The sequence below is a fragment of the Bos indicus genome, chromosome 23 (genome assembly GCF_029378745.1).
Source record: "Bos indicus isolate NIAB-ARS_2022 breed Sahiwal x Tharparkar chromosome 23, NIAB-ARS_B.indTharparkar_mat_pri_1.0, whole genome shotgun sequence".
NCBI lineage: Eukaryota > Metazoa > Chordata > Mammalia > Artiodactyla > Bovidae > Bos > Bos indicus.
This window is the reverse complement of record NC_091782.1, coordinates 18,663,106-18,688,080: the sequence shown is the minus strand read 5'-3', so window position 1 is coordinate 18,688,080 and position 24,975 is coordinate 18,663,106. Positions and strand designations below refer to the sequence as shown.

General features: G+C 48.1%; 1 protein-coding gene across 4 annotated transcripts in view; it reads right to left on the bottom strand.

The window, feature by feature from the left end:
- The window catches only part of RSPH9 (radial spoke head component 9), a 113,184-nt gene that overhangs the window by 57,701 nt on the left and 30,508 nt on the right, over positions 1–24,975 (bottom strand). The gene's annotated exons all lie outside the window — the stretch shown is intronic.

The window sequence follows — 24,975 nt, the reverse complement described above, 5'->3', positions numbered from 1 at the left end:
TTGACCTCATCTTCACCTATTCAAGGGCAGGCCTGTCTCACCCAAAGGTCCCATTGCTGTATTTTCCCCACAAAAGAACCACTTCCTCAAGATGAAACATAGTACATTCCTAGAAAGCAGAAAAAGTGGCTGTAGCTTCTATATTCAATGGCCCTTTCATTTTTCAGCCAGGTCTGTTTCCACACCAGCCTCCCATCTGGACTGTGAGTTTCTTGGGGGCAGAAACCTGTCTTATTCATCCTCTGTCTCCAGCCTCATGTGTCCAGGGGATTCACAGCATCCTAAGGGCAGGAACTCCAACTTAACACATCTGTTCCTCTGTCAATGCCTGGCACAGGACGGCTCAGACCTCACACAGAGAGCACAGCAAGGAAATGTCTGTCAGATTGAATTGGTCTGGTGAGGTAAGTGTGTGGATGTGAACGACAAACAGGGAGGGTGCAATACGGGCCAGATCTGGAACAGGAAGGTGTTATTATTATTACACAGCGGCTGTGTAATAAGCACAGCTCATGGGAATTGAGCATTTTACTACACGCCAGGTGCTCCTCTAAAAGCTTTTCATGCATTAACTCACTTAAGCTCTACCACAACCTTACCAACTACCAACAACCCTGTGTTATCCCCATTGTACAGATAAGGAAACTGAGGCACAGAGCCATGAAGAAAGGTGCCCAACATCACAGCTAACAAGTGGCACAGCTGGGATTTGACCACCGTCTGAACCCAGAGCTGTTGCTGTTGCTGCTAAGTCACTTCAGTTGTGTCCAACTCTGTGCAACCCCATAGACAGCAGCCCACCAGGCTCCCCCGTCCCTGGGATTCTCCAGGCAAGAACACTGGAGTGGGTTGCCATTTCCTTCTCCAATGCATGAAAGTGAAAAGTGAAAGTGAAGTCACTCAGTCGTATCCTAATCTTAGTGACCCCATGGACTGCAGCCCACCAGGCTCCTCTGTCCATGGGATTTTCCAGGCAAGAGTACTGGAGGGGGTTGCCATTGCCTTCTCCGGAACCCAGAGCATATGTCCCCAACTATTTAAATTGTCTCGAGGCTTCCCTCGTGGTCCAGTGGTTACAAATCTACGCTTCCACTACAGGAGACATGGGTTCAATCTCTGGTCAAGGAACAAAGATCCCAAATGCCTCACCATGCAGCCAAACAACAACAAAAGCCAGAAAATCTGTGTATTCAGCACCTTATAAATATTCAATAAAAATTCGCTATAGTAGAAACGTGATAAGGGCTTTCCAGGTGGCTCAGCAGTAAAGAACCCGCCTACAACGCAGGAGACACAGGTTCGATCCCTGGGTCAAGAAGATCCCCTGAAGGAGGACATGACAATCCACTCTGGTATTCTTGCCTGGGAAATCCCATGGACAGAGGAGCCTGGCGGGCTGCAGTCCATGGGGTTGCAAAAGAGTCAGACGTGACTGAAGCAACTGAGCACATACACAGAGACATGATAAATGGTTATTAATGAATACAATTTTAAAAATCATCAGGATAAATAAATAACCACAGTTTTTATGCTCTCCAGAGAGAGGCTGGCCTGACCACCACACAAATGAGATGGAAAGGCTCAGCCCAGCAAGAGCGTGGAGTTGAGAGATGGAGAAAAGGCCTTATAGAATCTCCCTCTGCAGAAGTTTTTCCAGTGAAGGGAGGACCACTCTCAGTGTAGGCCTGCATGGAGGCCAGGGGCTGGATAATATCACCTTCCAAGGTGTTCAGCCTCTTCTGATCCACACCTGAGCTGAGAGCCCTAAGGGCAGAAGTCTGTGTCTGGAGGTCACTCAGTGGCTACTGCTTGGAGCAGCCACCCATGCCAGAGGTTAAAAGTGAGAGTGTCACAGCTCCTTCATACAAGGAGAGAGACAAATATCCATCTGACCCCAAATCCCTGCCTGGCAGACAGAGGCCCCGACAAGGCTTCCAAGAAGCGGGCAGCAGACAAGAAGCCTGGGCCTTCCAGCTCCCAGACTGCCAACCCCAGCCCAGAGTGGCCTGAGCCTTCCCGCCAACTACCCATGCTCCCAAATGCGTCCCAACCCATCAGCAGGGCCCACACCCTCCCGTGGTACAGCCGCTCTCAGCTTTGATGTGTACCAGTAATTACACACCCCAAGAAATCTGTTCATTCTCCTCCCACAAGTTTTCCCTGGACTTGCCACGCTGAAAGTCCCAAGTTAGGCACCAGGGATACTGGCCCGCAAAGAAGTCGTCCATCCAGGGACTTCCCAGGCAAGCCAGTGGTTAAGACTCCACCCTTCCACTGCAGGGGACGTGGGTTCCATCCCTGGTCGGGGAACTAAGATCCCACATGCTGCATGGCCAAAATAAAATAAAGAACTTCTTCTTCAAAAAAAAGAAAAAGAAAAAGTTACCCATCTAGTGGGGGAAACCGGTGGCATTTATGTGCCTTGTTCAAAGGAAGCACACACCCTCATCAGTTATACGCTGAGAAGGAAATACGTGAAGGATGCAGGAGTCAGTCAAGGCTACTTAAAGGAGTTAATGTTTGAGCTGAACCTTGAAAGAAAATAATAAATGAGGTCGGGGGAGCAGGGGAGGGGATGGGCTTTCCAGGCAGTGCTGAGGCCATCTCATTTGTGTGGCGGCCAGGCCAGACTCTCTCTGGAGAGCATATGCTTTATACTGTGGGAGCCTGCGGGCCAGCTGGGGAGGGTAGGTCGTCTGGGGTGACCGGCTTGTGGAGCCCAAGACTAACAGCTAGAGACAAGATAGAGAGGCGGGGGGAGCAGAGGGCTGGGAGCTACTTGGGCCTGTATCCTGGGCTTATGCTGCCAGAGACGGAGAACCGTGGAGGGACTATAAGCGAGGGCGTGACAGGGTCTTCTTTCTGGCTTAGAAAGATCATTCTGTCAGGGAAAGAAGAAAGGGATCCGAAGGGGGAACCCTTGATTGTCAACCTCATGATCTGCGGGCCCCTCCTGCCCTTCACACCAAGCAAGACTCCGTTGATGTGTGTTCGAACCACATTTTGCAGGCATGTGAAGGGTAGAGAAAGAAGAGAGCCCCACACATGGCTGGTCTGGATGCTGTCCTCGGCCCCAAAGGTGGCAAATGCCAGGCCCAGCTGGTCCCCATTGCTATCAACCACATCTCCAGCAGCAGCTCAGAGGAGAGCAAAGAGAGCCTTTCATGGGGCAGGAGAGACTGGAAAATAAGGTGAGAGATTGAAGATGACAGCAAACACTTACTGAGTGCTTAGCATATACTGGGGACTGTCTCAAGGTTTTATATATGTCAGTCCTAGGAAGTAGGTTCTATGACTGTCATCATTTTACAGAATGAAGCAAGTCCCACAGTATCTACCAAGGGCATTCAAATGCAGAGTCAGGCTCCCTTTATTTATACTATAAATACGTACTGAGCACCTACTATGTGGATGGCACTGTCTGGACACTTAGTATGCAATGGCAGATAAATAACAAATTTACAAATAGTCCATGTAGTCAACAAGTACTCTGGGCTACCTCCCTGGGGTGGGATGAACAGAAGCGAAGGTCAGTCCTCCTGCCTGGAGAGGATGCTCAGTGCGCCCCAGGCATCATTGGCCCAGTTGCCAAGGAGAAAGAGCAGCCCCTCTGCCAAGAAGCTGGTGGCATCTGAGGCTCATGATCCCTTCTCTGATAGCCAGGCTACAGAACAGAGGACCCAGGGCTCAGGCCCTGCGGCACCCTCACCACTGGGCAGAGTGCCCCTCCCGTGGTCTCTCTGCTCTGTACCCAATCTCTTGGAAGCCACTGGGGAGGGCAAGAGGGTGAGAAGGGTGAAGGGCAGTCTGCCAGACAGACTTTACAGGAGAAACAGAGAGAGAATTTCTCCTTACCCAAGCCTGTTCCTGACCTTACAGTGCCAAGGGTATCTCTAAGGGTGGAAGTGAAGTGAAGTCACTCAGTCATGTCTGACTCTTTGCAACCCCATGGACTATAGCCTACCAGGCTCCTCCATCCATGGGATTTTCCAGCCAAGAGTACTGGAGTGGGTTGCCATTGCCTTCTCCAGCTGATCTTCCCAACCCAGGGATCTAACCTGGGTCTCCCGAATTGCAGGCAGACGCTTTACCATCTGAGCCACCAGGGAAGCCCCTAAGGCTGGAAGACCAGAGCCTATAGGCTGGAGGAAATGGCAGAACCCTGGGGCAACTGGGCTGCTCTCCTGCCTGGGTGGTCAGCGGCTACCTCTGTGATAGTGACTCAGCAGCAGCCTCTAAAGCCAAGACAAGGGCTTTGGTGTTGCAATCTTGCACCAGCTGCTCCAGGCAGGCAGCTAAGGGCCAGTGATCTGGCCTCAAGGGTGTGGACTAGGGTAGTGGTGAGTATTGGAGGGATCTTTGGGGACTTTCTCAAATTTATAAGCCAAGGGCAAGACAGACATTGTCTGAGCTTATATTCCTGCTGCAGGCTCTATAGAGCTCCAGCCATGCCCTTCTTCCAACCTGTTCCTTTCTTCCTCCCCTCTCTCCAAGAAGCTCCCTGAAATGCTGCCTCCTCCAGGTAGCCTTCCTGAACTGTCAGGAGTTAATGCTTCTCCTCGCCTGCATAGATTGACTCAAGGTTTCTCCAGTGTTTTCCTCCAACTGTCATTCAAGTCAGGGAGTATGGCAGGCCAATGCCTCCTGACTTTGACATCTAATCTTTTAGCTCCAAACATATGTGAGCTTTGCATTCTACTCCAGGATATAGCTATACATATCTGTTAGTATATATGTTTAAATGTCTTAAGTTACTTACAAGGTGGATCATAATTTTTCTCCTAATATCTTCTAGGAAATTGATGCACCAAGAAGATACCCCATGTGTAACCTGTAACTTTGTAAACTGCCGGGGACTTCAGCACAAAAACATGAATTTCCTCCATTGCAGGGCCAATGAGGCAATAAACTTCAGCTGGAAAGACACAAGCACTTCTTGCTGACACAGAGGTCTGGAGTCATGCAGTCCTTAGGGACAGCCAGGCAGGTGGGCAGCTGGAGTCCCCTCTGGTCCAAGTGGTCACAAAGAGTCAGAAACACGACTGAACGATTAATACTTCACTTCACTCTATGGATATCATGATGGGACCATGGTCAGGAAGAAGTTATCTGGAACAGTGGTTCTCAAACTTGAGTGTAAATTAGAATCTTCCAAGAACCTTGTAAGAGGAGCCTGGTGGGCTACAGTCCACGGGGTCGCAAAGAGTCGGACACGACTGAAGGACTTCCTCCACGCGGTTGCAAAGAGTCAGATACGGCTGAGCGACTAACACTGACTGGTGAAAGTGAAAGTGAAGCCTTTCAGTCGTGTCCGACTCTTTGCGACCCCGTGGACTGTAGCCCATCAGGCTCCTCCATCCATGGGATTCTCCAGGCAAGAATACTGGAGTGGGTTGCCATTTCCTTCTCCAAACACTGACTAAGGACCTTATAAAAGTCCCAGTGCTCAGGCCACAGCCCATACCAATTAGATCAGCAGCATCTCTGAGGATGAAATCCAGTTAAGGGTAGTTTTTAAGGCTCTCCCAAAGGATTCCAACCCGGAGTGCGTTTGAGAAGCAGGGATCTGGGCCAGCCCCTTTATAATGCAGATAGAGATGCTGAGATGTGACCGCCCAAGGTTATGAAGCTCAGCAGTGGCCAGACCCAGGTCTTTCAGTGCCCAAGGCGGATGTCCTTCTGCTGTGCCCCTGCCCCCATCTTCCACGTTGCTGTGGAAACCAAGCCAGCCAACTGCTACTCCCAGAGGGACCTTGGAGTTCTTGGCTCAAGGCTGGCTCAGAAGAAGAGATCCAGAACAGGCTGAAAGAGTCTGCTCACCGCAGTGTGCCCCCACCAAGCAGCCCCTGAGGCTGGACACCTTAGGGCAGAGCCCCACCCAGAAATCCTCTGGGCCAGACACCACCCTGGATTTAACAGGTGCTCAGGGAGATGGGGCAGTGGGTGGGGCTTGCATCAAGGAGTTGTGCTACAGCCTGGGGGTAGAGAAGATGATGTCCCTGGACCCGCCCTATGGGGCCCCAGTACACCCCACTCCCTCCACTCCCCACCCTGCTGCTGATGAACTGACCCCTGCCCTCCACTTCACTGTCTTCACCCCCAGGGAGGTGACAAACATGCCGCAGCCTGTGGACTGTCAGCAGCTGTTTTTATTCTGGAGTCTGGCTGGGCTTGATGGGTCCATCCCGGCCCCCGCAGGGCCTGTATCCAGGCCATCCTTTGCGGGAGGGACACTCGCTACACAGAACTTCTAGAGGCAGGGGAGGAGGCAGCCCCAGGTTCTGAGCCACTGGACTTGGGGCTTTCGTGGCCCTTGGCAGGGGGTGGGGACACAGGGGAAGACCGAGGGGCTGAAGTGGGTGGGAGTGTCTATCCTTCTTCCTCTCTCCTAACCCAGTGCTTCTCAACCCTGAGGGCACCGAGAAGCACTTGGGGAGGTTATTTCAAAGACTGATGCCTGGGTGTTTGAAAGTTGCTAAGACAGCAGATCTTAAAAGTCTTCATTAGAGGAAAAAAATGATCACTTTCTGTGGAGATGGATGTTAACTAGACATATTGTGGCTATCATTTCGCAATATATACAAATATCAAATCATCATGTTGTACACTCGAAACGAATATAGTGTTACATGTCAATTATACCTCAAAAAATATTAAAATTTTGAAAAGAGGACTGATGCATGGGGACTTCCCTGGCCATCCAGTGCTTAGGACTCTGCGCTTTCACTGCCGTGGGCCCAGGTTCAATCCCTGGTCAGGGCACTAAGATCCTGCTAAGACACTGCAGGGACGGCCAGTAAAAAAAAAAAAAAAATACTGATGCCTAGGGGCCCATCTGCTTTAAATCCCCACAGCGGATGCTAAGGCGCAGCCCAGAGGGAGAAACGGGCCTGGCTGAATCCTGTGAACTGGAGGATGGATTCTCAAACTGGGCAGAGACTCAGGGAAAGCACCAGTCCTTTCTGGGCGTGCAGGGTGGGTAACATACCCTGAGGCTCCTTCTTCAAGTCCATCATCAACACAGTGCAGTGAGGGGTCGTGGCTGGAGCACACACAGATGGTGGTCCTCACTCTCCCCTTTCCTCGCCTCGGGTAAAGTTACTTGGCTTTCCAGAGCCTTGTGGAGAGAATTGTTGCCACCTGGGAGGTACCTGTGACAATTAAGTCATTATGTCTACGTGGTCCCAAGCACACAGTAAGCAATCAATAATAGGTTCAGTTCAGTTCAGTCACTCAGTCGTGTCCAACTCTTTGCGACCCCATGAATCGCAGCACACCAGGCCTCCCTGTCCATCACCAACTCCCGGAGTTCACTCAGACTCACGTCCATCGAGTCAGTGATGCCATCCAGCCATCTCATCCTCTGTCGTGCCCTTCTCCTCCTGCCTCCAATCCCTCCCAGCATCAGAGTCTTTTCCAATGAGTCAACCCTTTGCATGAGGTGGCCAAAGTACTGGAGTTTCAGCTTTAGCATCATTCCTTCCAAAGAAATCCCAGGGTTGATCTCCTTCAGAATGGACTGGTTGGATCTCCTTGCAGTCCAAGGGACTCTCAAGAGTCTTCTCCAACACCACAGTTCAAAAGCATCAATTCTTCGGTGCTCAGCCTTCTTCACAGTCCAACTCTCACATCCATACATGACCACAGGAAAAACCATAGCCTTGACTAGACGGACCTTTGTTGGCAAAGTAATGTCTCTGCTTTTCAATATGCTATCTAGATTGGTCATAACTTTCCTTCCAAAGAGTAAGCGTCTTTTAATTTCATGGCTGCAGTCACCATCTGCAGTGATTTTGGAGCCCAGAAAAATAAAGTCTGACACTGCTTCCACTGTTTCCCCATCTATTTCCCATGAAGTGATGGGACCAGATGCCATGATCTTCGTTTTCTGAATGCTGAGTTTTAAGCCAACTTTTTCACTCTCCTCTTTCACTTTTATCAAGAGGCTTTTTAGTTCCTCTTCACTTTCTGCCATAAGGGTGGTGTCATCTGCATATCTGAGGTTATTGATATTTCTCCCGGCAATCTTGATTCCAGCTTGTGCTTCCTCCAGCCCAGCATTTCTCATGATGTACTCTGCATATAAGTTAAATAAGCAGGGTGACAATATACAGCCTTGGCGTACTCCTTTTCCTATTTGGAACCAGCCTGTTATTATTTTTTTAAAAAGCTTATTTGTACACCCATGTTCAAAGCAGTCTTATTCACAACAGGTCAGACATGGAAGCAACCCAAGTGTCTGTCAAGAGAAGAATGGCTAAGCAAAATGTGGTGTATACATACAAAAGAATATCATTCAGCCTTAACAAGGAAGAAAATTCTGCAATATGCCACAAGGTGGACACACCTTGAGGATGTTACGCTAAGCGAAATAAGCCAGTCACGGAAAGACAAATGGTGTATGATGCTACTTATGTGAGATACTTGGAATAGTCAAATTCAGGGAGACAGAAAGAATTGGCTTGGCCAAAAAGTTGGTTCAAGTTAATGAATACATTGTTCAATACAGTTCTAAGTGAAAATGGAAAAGGTGTCTTTTATTTGTACTTAAAGTTGAATGAACTTTTTGGCCAACCCAACAGAATGATGGTTGCCAGGGGCTGGGGAGAGAGAGGAACAGGCAATCAGTGCTTCATGGGTACAGAATTTCATCCACAGATGAAGAGAGTTCTGGAGATGGACGGTGGCGACAGTGGTACATTACAAATGTTCGGTACACACCTGAGCTGTACACTTAAAAAAAACGGTTAGGATGATAAATTTTATATTATGCGTATTTGACCACAATTTTTAAATGTGGAAAAAGTAAAAGCGCATTTTTAAAGAATCGGTGATACGCCTGACCACAGGCCTTAGCAAGGCTGTTCCCAGGGAAGGGTGGACACACGGCCCTGCCTTCGGGCCTTTTCTTCTGAGACGGTTCAGGGAGACAGATGCACAATGAATGAACTCAGGATTTACACTGCTAATAAACAGGAAATAATAGATGGGTTTAAATATTTACACGGTATGCAGGCTTCAGGGTGAGGACCTTACTGGGGCAGGCCAAGAGGAAGAAGGGGAGGAGGGGCAGGAGACACCGGAGAATGTAAACCCTGGTAGAAAATGGAGGGGGGGTGAAGCCGCTCAACTACGTGTTTCAGGCGCACCCAGGAGGAGAGGGAACCCCTGTTCAGGCCCTGGGGAGTGTACCAGAGCCTGGGCAGCGTGTCCCTTCCTTCCACGGGAGATTCTTGTTTACCCTGCGAGGCTGGAAGAGAACGTAATCAAATTATGGCTCGTTATTCTAAATCACCGCCTCCAGCGGGGCAGGCAGGGAGCCTGGAAAGGGGAAACAAGTTGTTTTCCAGGACACAGTTTGTTTGCTCATTCTCCAGCTCCCTCTGTCCCCAAGCCCTTTCCTCCCTTTCGGCCTCCCCCTTCTGGCCTCTCGCTCCTTCCTTTCTGGATTCTGCTCTCTCCCCCTTACCAGCTCCTTGGGCAGATTGGAGGGGGTAGGGTGCACAGTAGGCACGTCTTAGCAGTAGGCACCGTGGGGAGGACCACAAGGAATATTCTACCACCCAGGACTACCTGACCAGCCTAAAAGATTTTTTTCCAGCCCCTCCCACATCCCAACCAGAAAAAGCAAATACAATGCCTCTTTTTCTAGATGTCAGGTCACTTGATTGACTCGGACTTTAGGACAAGTCACTAGACTGCTCTGGAACTGGGAGGTCCTTCCAGAAAGAGGAACTCCCTCTGCTTGCCCTTTCCTGCCTCCCAGGACTGCTGCCACCAGTCAGAGACCCTTGGCTCTGGGAGCCTGCAGGCCTGAGGCGGGGGGCATGCACAGGTCTTCAGGGGCAAGGGCTTGTGGTACGGTCTCCATGGAGATCCCAGGACCAACTTGGCCTGGAAGGGCCCCTCTAAGAGCATCCCATGGGTTGCCTGGTCTCCACTCAAGCCCACGTGAAGCTTCTCAGAGAGGAAGGTCGCGGGGACATAGGTCAATGTGAAAAGTCAGATGGGCTAGAAAGGAGAAAGAGAAGACACCCACCCCCACTCTGTGCCCGGGGTGCCTTCCAACACCCCCAGGACTGAGCAGAGAGCCTGGCTTCACTGCCTCCCCTGCGTTCTCACGTTCCAAGGCCTGGTGGCTTGTGGTGCTAAACAGAACCAAACGTCTTCTCAGGGGTCAAAAGGAAATGGAGCCAAAGGAAAAGGTGGCCTTTTTCCAAACTTGACAGACATCTCCACCCTCCCAGCACGCACAGACACAAGAGCACACAGCACGTGGTCACGAGATCTGTGTCACTGATAAAATCTAGTTTACATTTTTTTATTAGTAATACCCTTGACTTTAATCAATTCACCCAGAAACTGTTGGACTCAAAGTTCATCCGGAGGCTGCCACCAGCCAGGAAGGACAGTGCAGAGGGGCTGTTGTGGCTGCCTGTTCCTGGCCCTGCAGTTTTCTCACTGCCTACAGCAGCTTCCAACCTCCACCCCACCCAGCTTCTACACAAGGGCAGGCTTCCTGAGGGGCCAGCAGTGGCTTCTGTAGGGACAGCAGGGCCAGCGTGAAGGGAAAGAGAAAGCTTAGCTCTCTGGCTCCCAGCCTTTCTCCCATCATAGCCCCAGGATGGAGGTGCAAACGATGCACTTCAGCTCATCAAGTCGGAGATGACCTCAGAGGCTCACACCCCACCTCTCGGTTTCCAATGAGGTCACTAGGGGGCTTCTCTGGTGGCTGAGTGGTAAAGAATCCACCTGCAGTGCGGGAGACACAGAGACATGAGTTCAATCCCCGGGTTAGGAAGATCCCCTGGAGGAGGGCATGGCAATTCACTCCAGTATTCTTGCCTGGAGAACTCTATGGACAGAGCAGCCTGCTGGGGCACAGTCCATGGGGGTCACAAAAAGTCGGACTGTAGAGACTGAACACACACACACGAGGTCCCTGGAGTCCAGAGCAGCCCAGGGACATGCCCCAGGTGCCACGGCCAGTGGTGGACCCAGTCCTGAGAGCCAGGTGACTTGCCTATAAGCCGTGAATCCCTGGATTTCTCAGTCATCTCCCTCCCCACCTCCCACTCCCACTATCCTACTCAGCATGGGCTGCTGTGACAAACCACCACAGACTGAACAGCTTCAAAACCAGACATTTCATTCTCATGGCTCTGAAGGCTGGGCAGGCCAAGATCCAGGTGCCAACCAACAGCTATGATTTTTGGTGAGGGTTCGCTTCCTGGTATGCAGACGGCCCTGTTCTCACAGTAGCCCCACAAGGCAGAGAGAAAGCTCGGATGTCTCCTCTTCTTATGAGGCCGCTAATCCCATCACTGGGGATTCACGTTCAGGATTCATCTAAGTCTAATCAACTCCTAAAGACTCCCTTCTCATACAGTCACATTGGGGGTTAAGGTTCCAACCTATAAATTTGGGGTGGAGGAACATGCAAACGTTCAGTCTCTGACAACCACTTTGTAGCTTTTGCCTACCTCCCATCAGACCATTCCACACGGTAGAGCTCCCCAGGGGCTCCTGCCAGTTGGTCCCTAAAGTTGCCCTCTTCTGACCTAGATGCCCATCCCTGGCCTAGGACCCAAGTGATCATGCCCTCTGATAATGTCCACAGCAACAAAGATAAGATCGGGGGTTTATGGGAGGACCTGGGGAGGGCCTCTGGATTCAAATCAAGCCTTTGAATAGAGCTACTCCTGTATCCAATCACTCTCCACCCACCTCACCTGGTGATTCCCCAGACATCAGTTTTTACAAGAGGAGAAACTGAGGCTCAGACAGATGAATGGACTGGCCCCAAACGACCCGCCTGATCAGTGGCAACTCTAAGCCCGAAGGCCTCCCACTCAGTGACGGACTCCATGAGGCGTTGTCCAGTCCCTACTTCAGGAATAAAGGGTGGATTTTTTCAGCTGCTGAGAGTGCTGCAGACAGAAATACCTGAGCTGCCAACCTCTGCGGAGATTACCCACCTCCAATGGTTGATTATCATGAGGATATAAAGATCAGGCCCTCCTGTCCCAGCTGGAGTTACCCTGAAGGATCACCCCAGCATTGGAACTCTTTGTGAGAGGCAGGGGCAGCTCACTGAGCCCCACCGCAGCCTGACCCCTCTCTCTGTCCAACCTCCCTTCCTTCCCTTTAGCAGAACGACCAAGTACTCCTAGAACACCCACTGCATACTAACCTCTGCCTCTGAGTCCACTGCTCAGGAACCCAATCTGTGAGGGTGTGGGTTTCCATTGCTCTGAGAGATCTTGCATTTTATCTAAGAAAATACACTTACCCAAAGGGAGACAAAAAAAGACTGCTCCATGGGGGACATGGAGGGTGGAGAGGGCACAGCTTCTGACCTGGCAGAAGTCGGGGGGGAAAGCAGATCCACCAACTGACAGTTAAGATATTACATGAAGGCTTTGCAAGAGCAAGATGGCATAGATGCTTGGGAAGCCCCTCCTGCTTTGGGGTAAGTCTGCAGAGGAGCAGATTATGGAGTGAGGTGTCACACCAGGATGAGCATGAGGTTAGAGGACAACAAGCCCCTTGGGCCAGGCACATTCTGTCTCAATCTGGGGACCTTAACAGATGTAGGGTGTTGAAATGGGGGTACCAAGAGCTCAGTTATATCTTGTAACTGGTCACACAACATCTGGGACACTGGGTCCAGCTTAGAGCATCTCATTTTAAGGAGGATACTGACAGCCCCAGCTGCACACCAGAACGCTGAGGTCTGGAACTTAGGGGAGAAAAATGGAACTTAAGGATGATCAGACCAAACAGACTTGGGTGCCAGGATTGTCTTTCAACCATTTAAATGCCATAGTGTAGAAAAGGGCACCCCATTAGTGGGAAATGCCCCCTCAAAGTCCCTGGTGGATTAGGGTCACAGCACATCCACTGTCCTCTGACATCCATTCTCTCCTTCCCTTTGTGTTTAACAGCACTCCTGACTCTTAGTTGTGCACATGGCTGCTCAGAATTAAGACATTTCCCAGAAGCCCATTCAGCTATAGCCATAGAACTTATTTCTGGCAATATAAGAGATGTAAGCTAAAGCATGTACAACTTCCAGAAGGCGATTTTCAAGGATGTCAGGAAGTTGGACTATCTTTTTTTAAAAAATATTTACTTATTTTTGGCCATACTGCACAGCTCATGGGATCTTAGTCCCCCCACCAGGGATTGAACCTAGGCTCTCAGCAGTAAGCTTGGAGTCTTAACCACTGGACCATCAAGGAATTCCCAAATCATTCTTTGTTTCTTTCTCCTTTCTGTTCCCTAGATCATACAGGCAGAAAGGCTGGAGCTCAAGCCATCATCCAGGACTGAGAGGTGGCAGAGCAACCAGCTGGAAGGAGCTTGGTTTCAGAGTCCTTGGCTATCTTATCATCTAATAGTCATTGCTGCTTGGGGTTTTCTGCCGTGTGTAGCTGACCTGACTTCTAACTAACACAGCGGTGACCATGTGTTGGTCTTTCTCTATAGTACTTTCCCTTTCTCTTTCCCTTCTTTGGGGAAACTCCTTTTTGCCTCTCCTGCAGTTTCTCCATACAGTTCCACTGGGGCCTGCCAATCTTAGTGACTCAATCCCCGCCTCAAGGCTGGGAACCACTGGCAGCCTCTCAAGGAGAGAACGATGAGAGAATTAAGGCAAAGTACAGAGAGAAACAGAGACAAGAGCAGGAGGGGAAGAGCCTGGTGGTGGCTGAGTCTCTGGCTCCAGGTGTCCCGAGGCCCCACTGAATCTTCTCCACCCAGGGTTGGTTCTAAGAGGTAGCAAATGGGGAATTCCCTAGTGGTCCAGTGGTTAGGACTCCAGGCTCCCACTGCTGAGGACCTCCATCCCTGGTCGGGGAGCTAAAATCCCACAAGCTGTGCAGCCAAAAAAAAAAATCTAAAAAGATAAAGATAAAAGGTAGGAAATGTCCTTCTTCAAACTGGATGACTGTCACTTACATTTCAGAGAGTCCTGTCTAATGTGGAATAGCATGTACCTAAGGAGTCAGAAGTCAGAGAAGGCAACAGCACCCCACTCCAGTACTCTTGCCTGGAAAATCCCATGGACAGAGGAGCCTGGTAGGCTGCAGTCCATGGGGTCACGAAGAGTTGGACACGACTGAGCAACTTCACTTTCACTTTTCACTTTCATGCATTGGAGAAGGAAATGGCAACCCACTCCAGTGTTCTTGCCTGGAGAATCCCAGGGACGGGGGAGCCTGGTGGGCTGCCATCTATGGGGTCGCACAGAGTCAGAAACGACTGAAGCGACTTAGCAGCAGCAGCAGCAAGGAGTCAGAGGTAGAAGTCAGACAAACACTGGAGCAGCAGGAAGGAAAGGGTGAGAGAGAATGCAGAAAGATCAAATGGAGGAAGTCCTGACAAAGCAGGTGAGGGGTAGGCCAGGCTTTGAAGGAGGTGGGGATTCTGACTAGAAGGTGAGGGAGGGTATCCCCAAAGAGAAACATGATGGGGTGGACAAGGGAAGGAAATGAGCAGGGGTGGGTTTTTTAAAAAATATTAATTATTTATTTGGCTGCACTGGATCTTAGTTGTGACATGAGGGATCTTTGGCCGGCTTCTGTCTGATTGTGGCCTAGGGCTTAGTTGCCCCCACAGCAAATGGGATCCTAGCTCCCCAACCAGGGATGGAACCTGAGTCCCCTGCATTGGAAGGCAGATTTCCAACCTGGGACCACGGATGTCCCAGGATCTCTTCTTTAGTGCCAGCATGTGGGATCTAGTTCCCCAACCAGGGATTAAATGCCATGCCCCCTGCAGTGGACGTAAGGAGTCTAAGCCACTGGACCACCAGGGAAGCCCTGAGCAGAGGTAAGTTTTGCGAGTCTGTGTGGGAGGAGAGGGAGGAAGAGTGGGCAGAGGAGGGGAGGCATATCACAGAAGGCCCCTCATGTCGAGCCTCAGAGCTGGGATTCTATTTCCTTGCTATGCTAAGTCACTTCAGTCGTGTCCAACTCTGTGCGACCCCATAGACGGCAGCCCACCAGGCTCCCCCGTCCCTGGGATTCTCCAGGCAAGAATACTAGAGTGGGCTGCCATTTTCTTCTCCAATGCATGAAAGTGAAAAGTGAAAGTGAAGTCGCTCAGTTGTGTCCGACTCTTAGCAACCCCATGGATTGCAGCCTAACAGGCTCCTCCGTCCATGGGATTTTCCAGGCAAGAGTACTGGAGTGGGGTGCCATTGCCTTCTATTTCCTTGGTCAGCAGTTTTCAGACTTTCATCTTCCTTAAAAATGCAAATTTAGGTAGCAGCTGTGGGCGATGAGATACCATCAAGTAGGAAACTGATCGGGGTGTTTAGGAAAATCAGACAGAAATAGCAGAGTAGACAGGAGATGGGGAAACGGATGGGCAAATTGAGGTATTAGAAGATAGTGGAAATTTAAATGTTAAGGAAGAGGAGGAAATCATGAGACAACTTTGAAATTCATGAAAATTATGAAAACTTTGGAAATTGGATGAAGGCAGTCAATGGTGACTATATGAGCCACAGGGAGACCAACAGCCCTGATGGCATTTATGAGAAAGGCTGTGATGGCCTTGGGCTTCCCAGGTGGCTCAAAGGTGAAGAATCTGCCTACCAATGCAGGAGATGCAGGAGATGCAGGTTCAACCCCTGAGTCAAGAAGATCCCTTGGAGAAGGAAATGGCAACCCACTCCAGTATTCTTGCCTAGAAAATCCCATAGACAGAGGAGCCTGGCAGGCTACAGTCCACAGGGTCACAAAGAGTCATACATGACTTAGCGACTGAGCATGACGTGGCCTTGCTTAGAGAGGGTGCATATTTAAGCTCCTTCAGAAGAACTAAATAGAAATTTCTGTAGGCAGTTGGAGACAGAGGTTGGAGCTCAAAGGTGGGTTGCTGTGGTTAAGATTCCTCCCTTCTAATGCAGAGGACAATGGTTCAATCCCTGACATGGCCCAAAAGATTTTTAAAAAAGCATTGTTGTGGATTTTGGACTTATCAGCCTCAAGGTGAAAGCTGAGGGTGAAAGTGGCTGAGATTCTAAAAGAGCAGAGAGAGGGGTGAGGACTGAAGACTGAACTCTACCACTCTGGGTTACAAAGATAGAAGTGTTCACAGAACTAGAATCCTAGAACCAGACAAGACTCCTCACAGACGGAGAAGCTGAGGTCCAGAGAGCAGGAGTACCGACTCGTGGTTGCCCGTTGGTTAGAGGAGAGCCTGTTTTTCAGCCTGAAGCTCCTTCCTTTTGCTTTTGTAGCCGTTCCCAGTGCACACAGGGGACAGCATCTCCTTAGGTGTTATTTTATACCCATCATCAAAAATGTGCCAATAATTCCAAAGTGTTCTAAACGGTTAAAAGCCTTCCCCTTATACAAGAACTGAATTGAAGCACCAGGAGAAAGAAATTTGATGAGTTTCTCAGCCAGACAGGGACATGAAGTCCTTTTCTGATAGAGCATCCAGCCCACTGCAGAAATGCCCAGTCACAGCGAGGGCTTGCTTGGTTTGGGTGGCAACTGAGTGGAGCGGGTCTCACTGGCCCCCACCACTGGCTGAAGATGGAGTGAGGTGAATGCCAGCCAAGCGCTGGGGATCCAGACTAGGATACACTCACTTGGCATGTCTCCTGGCCTCGGCCTGAAGACTGGACATAAAGGCCGCTGCAGGCCCACTCTCCCTCCTCTGGCAGTTCTATTTTGGGGTTGCCTTCCTCTGGTCTCACTTTCCGGAAAGGTTCTAGGGTGCTTAAAGCTGCTTCCCACCAATCCCACTTCTCTTGGATTTCTCCCCCTATCCATATCAGGGTGGCAGCATGCCCAAGTGATCTAGCATAGAAATAAACCAGTTTTGCTTTACAATTAATCTATTATACGGTGCAGTCAAGTTTTATGTACATTTTCTGAATGTGTGTTTTATTTTTATTTTTTTAAGAATTTTTGCAGGGAAGATGGGCGAAGGAAGAGAAAGCAAACAAGCCCAGGTCAACCATCCAGTTTATGACAACATATTTATCAGACAAGAACTTTTATCCTTGAAAAGTGTTCCCCTGAGGCATGTAATCATTTGTTCACAAAAGGTACATAGTAGCTGCTCAGCTGAGACTTGCTGGCAAAGCGAATCCAAGAAGGAATAAGGGGATAAGATGAATAACTTGGACACAGTAAAGTCCCAATGAGGAAATGAAACAACACTGGAAAATACTGAATGAGTGGGGACACACCCCGATAGTTCCCAGGGCCATTGCGTCAATCAGGGCACACCTGTAGGTAGAGAGGCCATCAGTGAGCAAGAGGTTCTTTGTCCAAGGTCTCCCCATCCACCCCCACCCATACCTGTTTGGAAGCAGCAGCCCAAACAAGCAGAGAAGTGCCCTTTTTTAAAGGTCATAGGAAACCGGGGTGAGCAGCCAGGCGAGCTGAAAGCCAGCAGTCCCTGGGTGTCACCCCCAGCCCCAACTAGGGTGCTGTCCCTTCCCTCATCTGCACAAAGCCAGTTGGGGAGGAGGGGCAGCGGCCACAGAGGAAACCAGACCCTCATGGGGAGGCCAGCAGCCTCAGCTCCTGGCCCGGGCAGGCCACGTGTTGTTATGGTTTGAGTTGACCAGCTGGAATCAGCGGGGGGATTTGTAAGGAAACCACATTAATTAGGGAAAAGCAAACAGGACCGTCCCTTGTCCCTCGCTCTGCCAGCCCTTTCTCCCAGTTGCTCAAGCGGCCCCCTCCCACCGTTGTCTCTACCCTATCAGCTCTCTCCACTTTCCTGAGCCTTTTTGCAGCTGCTGCCTCTTCACAGCGAACATCTGTGTGGCTCTTGGCTCTGACCCCCTCTTCCTGGGCGAGGTGGGAGGAAGGCTGAAAGAGCAAGCACACTCATCTACAGCTGGGACCAGGACTTCCTCAGCCCCGAAGCCATAGACAGGCTGACCCACCCAGGGCTTCCTAACGCTTGCTTTTGCTCTGACCTGAGCCGGCTGTCCCATTGGCCAGCAGCAAGTCACTGAGACCAAACAGATCATCTCTGCTGCAAGTTTTTCTTGGCAAAATGAACATTTTCCTGGGCTCGTCTGTTATGAATGTTTCCCTGAACGTCTTCATTAGGACAGTTTACTTGGGACTTGAGTTCTCTCCAGGTTTAAGATCTAGGGTCCAAGAAGAACCCCAGAGGAAAGAAGGAGGATTTCCTTGGAAAATGGGGTGAAAGCAAGGGGGCTGGGTTCCTGGGAAGAGGAGGTGGACAGAAGATTGTGTCAGGATAAGGAGTTGTTCATCGGCCTCCTTTCTCTCATACATGTGCACACAGTGAGGCGTCTTGGCGGCCTGTTCCAGGGTTGCTATTGCAGCTGGAAAGAGTTCCTTCCCGTGCATGAGAGTGAATCTGCCAACAGCCCTCTGACTCTTGAAAGGACCTCCCCATTGGGTGGCAGCTACCATTTTGCAGCCCCCCAGAGAAGGGCCCTCACTCCATTATATCCCACAGTACAGTTGTACTTGAAAAAACAATAATGACAAAAGCCACAACCTACTCAACTGGGAACAACTGGGAACTCAACTCACTAATGAAAAAAAAGATGCTATTTTTGGAGTAGGGGGATAGGTCTTCAAAAATATGTCTGAATTAAATACAACCTAGTGGTTCAGTGGTTAAGACTCCTCGCTCCCAATGCAGGGGGCCTGGGTTCCATCTCTGGCCAGGGAACTAGACCCGCTATGTTGCAACTGAGAGCCAGCGTGCAGCAGCAAAATCCTGTGTGCCACAACTAGGACCCAGCACCAGGCAGGGAAAAAAGCAACTTAAATGCCTAGTAATTGGGGACTGACTAAGCAAGTAATGGCACTTCCAGACAATGAAAACCAGAAAAAGAGACAAACAGAGATTCCAGAAACAGATCTATATCAGATAAAATGCAGTGGGGGAAATTATAATATATTTAATAAATGATGCTAGGTCAGGGAAATATCGCCAAGGGGAAAAAAATGAATCTTAATCCCAATCTTAGACCACATAATAAAAGAATTCCAGATGAGTTTAAGACCCAATGTAAAAATGGAAGACAACATAGGAAAACATCTTCATGACCTTGATGAGGAAAAAATGTGAATAAAAACCAAACAAGCCAACAACAAAGGAAAGAAACCTGATAAATTATATGATGTTAAAATTAAAAACACTGCTTATCAAAAAATATACAGTTGGTATATATATATATATATATATATATATATATACACACTCACACACACAGTTGGGACTTCCCTGGTGGCTCAGTGGTAAAGAAGCCACCTGCCAATGCAGGAGACACGGGTTCAATCCCTGGTCCAGGAAGATCCCATATATGGAGCAACTAAGCCCATGCACCACAACTATTAAGCCTGGGTTCTAGAGCCTGGGAGCCACAGCTATTGAGCCATGTGCCGCAGGTACTGAAGCCTGCATGCCCTTGAGGTCATGCTCCACGGCAAGAAAAGCCACTACAATGAGAAGCCTGAGCATGGCAACTGGGCTTCCTTGATAGCTCAGTTAGTAAAGAATCTGCCTGGAATGCAGGAGACCCCAGTTCGATTCCTGGGTCAGGAAGATCCCCTGGAGAAGGGATAGGCTACCCACTCCAGTATTCTTGGGCTTCCCTTGTGGCTCAGCTGGTAAAGAATCCACCTGCAATTAGAGAGTAGCCCACACTGGCTTCAACTGGAGAGTCGACACAGAGTATCAAAGACCCAGCACAGCCATAAATAAATATAATTATTATTTTTTAAATATAGTTGACCCTTAACAACATGGGTTTGAATTGCATAGGTCCATTCACTTGCAGATTTTTTTCAATAATAAATACTATAGTACCACTCAATCCTTGGTTGGTTGGTTCCATGGATATGGAACAGTGATTATGAACAAACCTCCTATAGAAGGAAGCCTGTATACAGAGGTCCAACTACAAGTTATACTCGGATTTTAAACTGCATGGAGATTGGTGCCTAACCCGTACATTGTTCAAGGGTCAACTGCAATGTAAAAGAATGAAAAGGCAACCAAAGAGAGGGAGATGACATTTGCTATACATACATCCAACAAAGGACAAGTATCCAGAGTATATAAAGAACTTCTGCAAATCAATAAGAAAGACAACTCAATATAAAATAGGCCAAAGACTTGAACAGACACTTTACAAAAGAGGACGTCTAGATGGCTTGTAAATATATGAAAAGTGACTCATCCTCATTTAGGCATCAGAGAAATGTAAATTAAATACACAATGAGAACCGACTCTGTACTCACCAGAATGGCCAAGACGAAAAGTACAAAAAAAAAATCAAATCTTGATTAGGATGTGGAAAAACCATAATCAGTAAAACTACTATGGAAAACTGTTTGGACTTCCCTGGTGATGCAGTGGATAAGAATCCGCCTGTCAGTGCAGGAGACATGGGTTTAATCCCTGGCCAGGGAAGATTCCACATGCCACAGAAAAACTAAGCCCATGGGCCACAACTATTGAGCCCTTGAGCCTCAGCTACTGAGTCTATGTGCCACAACTACTGAAGCCCATGTGCCTAGAGCCTGTGCTCTGCAACAAGAGGAGCCACCCCAATGAAAAGCCTGCGCACCTCAACAAAGAGTTCCCCTGCTCGCCACCAACTAGAGAAACCCCTTGCAAAGCAACAAAGAACCAACACAGCCAAAAACTTAAAAATTTAATTTAATTTAAAAAACTGAATCTTTTTGACAGAATCTACTTAAGCTGAGTATACACATATCCTATAAGCCAACAGTTCCACTCCTAGATATATTCCGAAGAGAAGTTTGCCCTTGTATTCACCAAAACTCATATAGAAGAATGTGTATCACATCACTATTTGTAACAGTCCCAACTGGAAATTATCTAAACCTTATCAACAAAAGAAAGGATAAGTAAATTGTAGCATAATCACAATGGAACATTATATGCAATAAGAATGGATGATGATGACAATGTATAATAAAAATGTGGGTGAATCTCACAAACCTGACATTGGTGAGCAGATTAAAGTAGATGCAAAAGAGTACATGCTACATGAGATTCAATTTCTATAAAGTTCAAATGCAGGGGGAAAAATATTTATGGTGTTAAAAGTCAGGATAATGATTACCTTGGTGAGGGGTAGGGAGTAGCGTCTGTAAGGGGACACTAGGAGAATGCTAGTAATGTTCTACTTGTTGGTGTGAGTAATGTGTTACCTTTGTGGAAATTCATCAATTGTAGATAACTTGTATACTTTCTTCAATAACAACTTTTTTTAGGTAAAGCCTAGTCTCTTAGCAAAATCTGGTCTCACAAAATTCTTTTTTCACATAGAGACTAATTACAAATGGATTCACAAAAAATAAGGGACTTCCCTGGTGGTCCAGTACTTAAGACTTTGTGCTCCAATGCAGGAGGCCCGGGTTCAATCCCTGGTCAGGGAACTAGAGTCCACATACTGCAACTAAGACCCAGCACAGTGAAATAAATAAATATGGACTTCCATGGTAGCGCAGTGGATAACAATCTGCCTGCCAATGTAGGGGACCCAGATTTGATTTCTACTCTGGGAAGATTCCATATGCCAAGGAGCAATTAAGTCCATGTGCCAAACTGCTGAGCTTGTGTGCTTAGAGCCTGTGCTTTGCAACGAGAAGCACCACAAAGAGAAGCCCTCATAACACAACAAAGATTAGACCCCACTCACTGAAACTACATAACAGCCCCCTCAAAAAGAAACAGAGACCCAGCGCAGCCAAAGATTAATCAAAAAAAGAAGACATTACAAGACAAAGGACACACACAGTATTATTTCATTTTGCTAAATGCAAATAATGCTTATGTCTGGATTATGGCTATTTATTTTCTCTTCATTGTTTCATTTTTTACAATGACCACATGCTACTTATTGTAGAAAATACAAGTTTATTTTTTTAATAAACTTTGATTAAATTAGGATATGATAACAAAGAGAGGGTTAATATTCAAATCTTTTGAATCACTGTGTCCAAAACAAACCCTGGATGGGGCTCTGTTACTGCCTTGGTCCCAGTTGATCCCCAGAAGTTGGGGACTCGTAAAGAAACACGGGGTGTGGTACAAGCAGGAAGGGTTCAAGGTCATCTGTACAGAAGGAAAGTAGAAGCTACCAGGACAGCTGAGGGCTTCCGGCCCTGGCTAGAACACCTAGACATATACACCACCAAACTCTGTCAGTTCAGTTCAGTCGCTCAGTCGTGTCCAACTCTTTGCGACCCCATGAATCACAGCACGCCAGGCCTCCCTGTCCATCACCAACTCCTGGAGTTCACTCAGACTCATGTCCATCGAGTCAGTGATGCCATCCAGCCATCTCATCCTCTGTCGTGCCCTTCTCCTCCTGCCCCCAATCCCTCCCAGCATCAGAGTCTTTTCCAATGAGTCAACTCTTTGCATGAGGTGGCCAAAGTACTGGAGTTTCAGCTTTAGCATCATTCCTTCCAAAGAACACCCAGGGCTGATCTCCTTTAGAATGGACTGGTTGGATCTCCTTGCAGTCCAAGGGACTCTCAAGAGTCTTCTCCAACACCACAGCACCAAACTCTCTGCTCCACTCCTAATCCATGTGTCTGTCTCACCTCCTAGATTGACCATTCTCTCAAGTTCCTCCTTCCTGGGACCTGTCTTTTCTGAATGTGACGTTTTAAGGAAACCCAGTGCCACATTTTCCCTTCTTTCCTCTTAGTTGATACCACTCAAGTACCCCATACAGCAGCTGCTCTGCATCATCTTAGTCCACCAGTGTGAGAGTCCTAACTGGAAGACTGACTCCTTCCCTCCCCTCATCAGAGAGCGTGCTCTGCCTTTTAATAAGCCTTATTTCCCCATGTATGAATCAGACTAGGATAACTAGAAAATCCCCCTTCAAGTGTGGAAAATAATATTCTAACCACCATGTGGAAGAACTGAGGTGTAAATGGCTTTCCTTTCTTATACAGCTCTAGAGGAATATTCTGTTCATCCTGCAAATCCAAAAGATAGAAAACTGAGCTTTCTTTTTGGTACAGTAAGTTTCATTATTAGACAAGTATGTCAAACTTGTGAAAAGTACCTAGCACACAGTCATGTCAATAACTGCCTTATTAATAAATTATGGTTATTGAGCACTTATGTTTTTATTTCATCTAACCTTTACAAAAGCTGCAGAAAATAGGTCCTACTTATTCACTCAACAAATATATATTGCACTCATTATGTGTCAAGCACTGTACTAAATGCTGGAGACATGAGAGTCAACAACAAAACCAATGTCCTTGCCTTCACAGAGCTTACAGTTGGGTGGGAGACACATATTACACAAATTGATACAAAACTATAATTGAACAGGGTACTAAGATGGAGGGGGCTTCCCTGGTGGCTCCGTGGTAAAGAATCCACCTGTCAATCCCCAGTCTGTGAAGGTCCCCTGGAGAAGGAAACGGCAACCCATTCCAGTATTCTTGCCTGGGTGATCCCATGGACAGAGTAACCTGGAAGACTACAGTCCATGTTGTCAAATAGTCGGACACGACTTAACTAAGAAAACAACAACTAAGATGGAGAGATATCTGGTGCAGAGAACCAATGACAGGGAGGTTAAGGAAGACTAATGTGGAAGTGAAGTTTGAGCTGAGCCCTGAGAAATAAGTTTCAGTTCAGTTCAGTTCAGTCGCTCAGTTGTGTGCGACTCTTTGTGACCCCATGAACTGCAGCACATCAGGCCTCCCTGTCCATCACCAACTCCCAGAGTCCACCCAAACCCATGTCCATTGAGTTAGTGATGTCATCCAACCATCTCTTCCTCTGTCGTCCCCTTTTTCTCTTGCCCCCGATCCCTCCCAGCATCAGAGTCTTTTCCAATGAGTCAACTCTTCACATGAGGTGGCCAAAGTATTGGAGTTTCAGCTTCAACATCAGTCCTTCCAATGAACACCCAGGACTGATCTCTTTTAGCATGGACTGGTTAGATCTCCTTGCAGTCCAAGGGACTTTCAAGAGTCTTCTCCAACACCACAGTTCAAAACATCAACTCTTTAGCACTCAGTTTTCTTCACAGTCCAACTCTCACATCCATACATGACCACTGGAAAAACCATAGCCTTGACTAGACGGACCTTTGTTGGCAAAGTAATGTCTCTGCTTTTCAATATGCTATCTAGATTGGTCATAACTTTCCTTCCAAGGAGTAAGCGTCTCTTAATTTCATGGCTGCAGTCACCATCTGCAGTGATTTTGGAGCCCAGAAAAATAAAGTCAGCCACTGTTTCCACTGTTTCCCCATCTATTTGCCATGAAGTGATGGGACCGGATGCCATGATTTTAGTTTTCTGAATGTTGAGCTTTAGGCCAACTTTTTCACTCTCCTCTTTCACTTTCATCAAGAGGCTCTTTAGTTCTTCTTCACTTTCTGCCCTAAGGGTGGTGTCATCTGCATATCTGAGGTTATTGATATTTCTCCCGGCAATCTTGATTCCAGCTTGTGCTTCCTCCAGCCCAGCGTTTCTCATGATGTACTCTGCATATAAGTTAAATAAGCAGGGTGACAATATACAGCCTTGACGTACTCCTTTTCCTATTTGGAACCAGTCTGTTGTTCCATGTCCAGTTCTAACTGTTGCTTCCTGACCTGGGTACAGGTTTCTCAAGAGGCAGGTCAGGTGGTCTGGTATTCCCATCTCCTTCAGAATTTTCCAGTTTATTGTGATCCACACAGTTAAAGGCTTTGGCATAGTCAATAAAGCAGAAATAGATGTTTTTCTGGAACTCTCTTGCTTTTTCGATGATCCAGTGGGTGTTGGCAATTTGATCTCTGGTTCCTCTGCCTTTTCTAAAACCAGCTTGAACATCTGGAAGTTCATGGTTCACGTACTGCTGAAGCGTGGCTTGGAGAATTTCAAGCATTACGTTACTTGCGTGTGAGATGACTGCAATTGTGCGGTAGTTTGAGCATTCTTTGGCATTGCCTT